Below are 4,921 nucleotides of genomic sequence, written 5' to 3' on the forward strand. Positions count from 1 at the left end.
AGCTATCCTAAACAGCACAGGGAAAACAAACATTCACACAATTAGCACACCCTATATACAAACAAAGTGGGCTCACACAAGGTTAGGCTGTGAAACACCAGCCAATTGGAATCGGGTGATGTTAGCTCTTAACCCTAACATTGAGAGTTGGGGTGAAGCAGATGAAATGGGAAGTGAGGGGTGTGCCTCACACCTCTTATCCTTGGCCTGGGAGAGCTCCAGACAAATGAAAGTGTGGGAGTTCAGAAAGTTGGAACTCTTCTCCACATATGACTGACTCAACAAAGATCTTGGGCTATTATCCACAATGCATCAACACAAGGTGTGTGAGCAAAGCGGATGACAAACTAAATAGCAGGAGATCGATTGCACATCTCTTATATCTGCCAATTGCCTCTTAGAGGTCTTTTCCTGCTTGGCACAAAGATAAACAAACACAAGCATTGCCTCTTAAGGAGGGCTTCAGACAGGTGCCTGCCCAAGTAACAGGACAGGTCTTCCAGACTACATGGAGTCAGAGAAATTATACCTCAATGCTTAAGCAACCAAGCAAAGCAAAAGCAAGTTCACAATGAACTTAAGCAACTAATGTACCTGAAAACAATCTAACTCAGTCAGTATACAACTCACAAAGTCAAACAGACAGTTAATAGTCAACAGTCAACAGACATAGTCAAACAAGCAACAAGTGTAAGGCACAAGCTCAACTCAAATGAGCTAAAAGCCACCTACAAAAAAAGTCAAGATTAGTCAACATCAACCAAATCCAACTCAAGCAAATGAATCAATCCCCTCATGGCCTTATGCTTCTTATCCTGAAAACAAAGCTCAAACATAAGCACAAACCACTAGGAGAAGGCCTAGGGTCAAAGATAGAGAAATAATTCAAAACAGAACATGAAAATTGGCATGAATCAACCTCAATCAAATCAGAACCTAATCCAAAAGGTCTCATGTCAATAGCATAAACCAAATTCATTTCACAAATCAAATAAGGCAAGGCATGCAAGTTGGAATCACATTGAAGCAACAGAATGAACAAATGCACATTAATTCAAAAATGATTCAATTAATCTCAAGAAAAATCATGGCTAAACAGAACACATCACATGATCAACACACCAAAAATCAAGGCATTTGGACAACTCTAAGCATGGTAATCAAATTCATCAAGTCAAGGCAATCAAAACAAGCTCAAATGAGACACCAAATGGTTCATCAACTTAACATAAGCCTAAAACATAATTCCTACATGGTAAAGAAGTCCAATCAAAGCCAAAACAAACTTCAATGTGTCTAGAACCAATGTGAAAAATTTCACATCCATAGGATAAACAACCATCATTTCACAAATCATTGAAGTTCAAGACTATTCAAAAGTTCACAAATGACAATCCAGAAAGAAAAATCTCAAACAAATCAGAAATGAATCCAAAAAATCCACAAAAATCATGAGCATTCACAACATCCATAGGAAGCATCATACAAGAAATCACATCATTTGGCATTTATTTGGCATGGCAAAGAAATTCAACAAATTGAGCAAGCAAAGGTGTGACACACATTGTCACACCTACATTAACATGAGCATATCTCAGCAACCATAAATGATAAAAATGCACACTCAACACCAAAATCACCAGCAAGATGTCTAGTTTAAGCATACTAAATTTCAAAAGCATTGGATTAGAACTCATCATTTCACAAAGCATATGGCAAGCAAGGTTCAAAAAGCATACATGTTAACAAACCCTAGGCCAAACAGTTTTACAACCATGCACAATTTCTGGAAAAATGCTCATAAAAAACTAGACACAATTAGGAGCATGATGCAAAAAATTCCATATTATTTGGATGAGTATTTATTTAGTTAGGTATTTTTAAAGTGAAAGAAAAATTAAAAAAACATGAATGACATAGCATGAATGGCATATGGATGAATGGATAAAATGAAAAATGCAATTTGAAAAAGTGTCCAAGATGGGAATCGAACTGAGCGACATTTTGAATTAGAGCGCTAGTTAGTGAAACGCGCTGTTTCACTTAACTGATGTGGCAAGGCAAAGCGCTATCGTCATATCAATTTGCCACGCACACGCTGAGTTGGACCAATACATGTCCAGTAACACTCAAACACATGCAAACAAGCGCTGGAATGGATCAAATGCATTCTGGAAACGAAAACCCTAACAACTTCATCAACATTCATCATGTTCATACGCTCTCAAGAACAAAAGTGCCAGAAATTAAAAACGATCATATCATTGTGTTCCTCTTCCATCACACATCACAAATCCAGGCTTGGCTTAACATAATTCCACACATATTCAAAGAATCGAGCAAAAGAAGTTTCACATGTCAAACTTAAAATCATCATAACTAACACAATACTGCATGAAAATCAATGATCTAAAGCTCAGCATGCTCAGTGTTCAAAGATCCACAACTATCACCTATCAATTTCAAGAATTAATGGAATCGAATTCTGACCTTGTTGAAGAAGCAGAAATGAAACAGGTGATTCCAGGCCTTGAGAAGCTCAAACAGATGCTCCAATGCTCTTGTATGATTGAATGGATGAATGTTTGATGCTTACTCGAGCTTGATCTTGCCAGAATTGCCCACTGCCATGGATGAATGCAAACTTCAACAGTTTCAAATCTGCACAAAAACCTGTAGATCTTGCTTGAACAATGCTCTCCAATGCTTCTAGGTGAAGAATCAATCAAGAACAAGGCAATGTGTTTGCAGAATTTTGATGAAAATTGAGAGAGAAAGTTTGAAGAAATTTTCAGATCTGAAAAAAAGTGATGTGTTAATCTTGTTTTCTGTTATGCTTTGGCTATTTATATCAGCTCTTAATTAAGTTGTTAATCACAATTAAGCCAATGGTAAATGAATTAGTGAAAACAAGGTGTTTATGCCAATTTGCAAATGCACCTCTATGCATGAATGCTCAATGGAACAGTGCACGAATTGCCTTGGAAATCCACTTGAAATGTTGTTTTGAAGCCAAATGCAATGCTAGAATATGGAAACAATGCTTAATTTTTGAATTTGAACTTTCCCTCCAAAATTCAAATGAAAAGTCAAATATTTTTGTGATGGAAATGCATGGCATATGATGCATGAATTGGATAGTGCATGTCAAGACATGAATGTTGCAAAAAGAACCACTCCATTTGGACATTTGGTGTGAAAGTTATGCATGCTTGAAGTCCAAATTCACTTGGCAATGATTGATCCATATCGTTTCAACCATACATGAGAAATTCATGATCTTGGACTTTTTGGAAAGGGGAGAACAAGATCTTCAACTTTCATGTTGTACAAAATTTCATTTGAAGCTTGCTTGATGATGTAATCTTGAGGAGAAAACCTTTCCATTTTTGGCAATTTCAAATTACAGGTCACTTACTATTTTTGGAAACTTTTCATCTGACCTCAAATTCTTCAAAGTTGATGTTTGTAATGTCAAATGAGACTTGTATGGACATGAATGAGGCCTCTCTAACCATCCCCCACCTTCAAATCCATGATTGAATTGACAATTGACTTTGGTTGACCTTCTAGGGTTTCAGATGAATTGCACCTTGACTGATGAGCTTTGAGCATCCAACATTTGGCCAAACCACTTCAAAATGATCCCTAGGTCATATGAACTCATTGAACCAACCCTAGGGCTTTGCTTCCATGGAGAATGTCCTTGCTTGCTTGCACAACTAGATCTCCTGACCAGTCTTGACTGATGACTTCACTAGCCAATGGACAATGCAATGCTATGAAGTGGACAATGCAATGCTAATGACTTAAAATGAAAATGAATGTACAAAATGGGAGGTGCAAATTTTAGGAAACTAAAAAAAAAAAGGTAAAGCTATAAAAGGCGTTCTTGAAGAAACATTTGAAGAATGTGGCAAACTTGAGATAACCATTTCAGAACTAAAAAATGAAAACAAAACCTTGATTTTAGAAAGAGATGCAACAAAGAAAAATTGCTCAAAACTGGAAGAAGTGTTATCTCAAGCTCCACAAATCTCAAACACAATAATTTATAAATACGAAAAAGCCTTTCAAAAGTTTCTGAAAAATGGGATAGGAAGGAGTGTAATGGCATCCATGATTTATGGAGTCAGTCAGAATAACAGAAGAGGAATTGGGTATGATCCTCATGAATATAAAACTTCTACTAGTGACCAACCTAAATCTCCATTTTCATATCACTACACACACACACAAGAGCAAAATTTTGATAATGCTAGAAAACCCAAAGTGTTAAGAAGCTCTAGGAAAACTAATCACAAAGGGCCCAAAAGACTCTGGGTACGAAAGGATAATATTGTTTATGTTGCAGATATCGTATGCAGCAAAGTTCAAACACCAGTCATGGTACTTTGACTCTGGATGCTCGCGACACATGATGGGAAGAAAGTCTATGTTCCAAAGCCTGGAACTTAAAGATGCTGGATTCGTAGGCTTCGGAGGAGATCAGAATGGAAGGATCAGAGGCTCCGGAACTATTAGTAATGGTACTTTTCCCTCTATATCTGATGTCCTATATGTAGAAGGATTAATGCATAACCTGTTATCCATAAGTCAATTAAGTGATAACGGTTATGATGTAATCTTTAATCAAAAAACATGTAAAGCCATAAATCAAAACAATGGTTTTGTCCTATTCATAGGCAAGAGGAAAAACAATATTTATAAAATAAATCTTTCTGATTTAAAAGAACAAAATGTGAAATGTCTGATGTCTGTTTACGAAGAGCAATGGGTGTGGCATAGACGCTTGGGCCACATTAGCATGAGGAAATTATCTCAGCTAAATAAACTCGAGTTAGTCAGAGGCCTACCTAAGCTGAAGTTTTCTTTAGATGCTCTGTGTGAAGCATGTCAGAAAGGAAAATTTTCAAAAACA

Source organism: Lathyrus oleraceus, chromosome 2 (assembly GCF_024323335.1).
Source record: "Lathyrus oleraceus cultivar Zhongwan6 chromosome 2, CAAS_Psat_ZW6_1.0, whole genome shotgun sequence".
In the NCBI taxonomy this organism is placed as follows: domain Eukaryota; kingdom Viridiplantae; phylum Streptophyta; class Magnoliopsida; order Fabales; family Fabaceae; genus Lathyrus; species Lathyrus oleraceus.